The sequence below is a fragment of the Cyprinodon variegatus genome, unplaced genomic scaffold, assembly GCF_000732505.1.
Source record: "Cyprinodon variegatus isolate N-32 unplaced genomic scaffold, C_variegatus-1.0 Scaffold602, whole genome shotgun sequence".
NCBI lineage: Eukaryota > Metazoa > Chordata > Actinopteri > Cyprinodontiformes > Cyprinodontidae > Cyprinodon > Cyprinodon variegatus.
Window position 1 is genome coordinate 419,077 of NW_015151055.1, and position 629 is coordinate 419,705.

At 51.0% G+C, this 629-nt stretch overlaps 1 protein-coding gene across 1 annotated transcript in view; it reads right to left on the reverse strand.

Moving 5' to 3' along the window:
* Nucleotides 1-403: 403 nt before the first annotated feature.
* The window catches only part of LOC107096154 (transmembrane protein 138), a 7,195-nt gene continuing 6,969 nt past the window's right edge, over nt 404-629 (reverse strand). Inside the window, exon 6 of the mRNA XM_015392680.1 lies at nt 404-582. The gene's annotated coding sequence lies outside the window, so the exon portion shown is untranslated. The remainder of the gene's footprint in view (nt 583-629) is intronic.

The window sequence follows — 629 nt, forward strand, 5'->3', positions numbered from 1 at the left end:
TGGATCAAACTGACCGTCCACTAATGAAGGATTACACCTCAGTTCCACAAGGATTATTTAATACAAAATTAGTAGAATCCAACTATAAACCTGTAGAGAATGCACATCAGATGTCTGGTTTAATTCATGTTTAACATGTAAACAGCACTAAGGCAGCCTGGGGGGGGTACAGCTGCTAAGGGGGTGGATGGGTAGAAAACAGGACAGAACATGAAGGCAGACTAAAGTTGAACCATTCGTTCATTTGCAGGAAGTCTGGTTGATTATTTTAAAAGGCCACAAAGATGAAGAGGCTGAATCCTGATTAATGCTGGTCCTCATGAGCCGCCTGTGGCTCGCCTGCCAGCGCCGCGCTCACGGCGCCACGCTCAGCGCCGCGCTCACAACGCCGCGCTCACAGCAAGTAAACATCAGTCCTTCTCTGACCATCCATCCTCTTCTTATATTCCAACACATTTCAGACCAACGTCAGACTGCAAGGATAGCAGGTCCCCCTCAATGGTCCTCCCAGTCCTCCATCAGCCTGCCCAGTCTGGTCCTCAATGGTCCTCCCAGTCCTCCATCAGCCTGCCCAGTCTGGTCGTCTCCGTCCCGCCGTCACTGGCGAGCTCTGGCGAATTGCTCCCTGA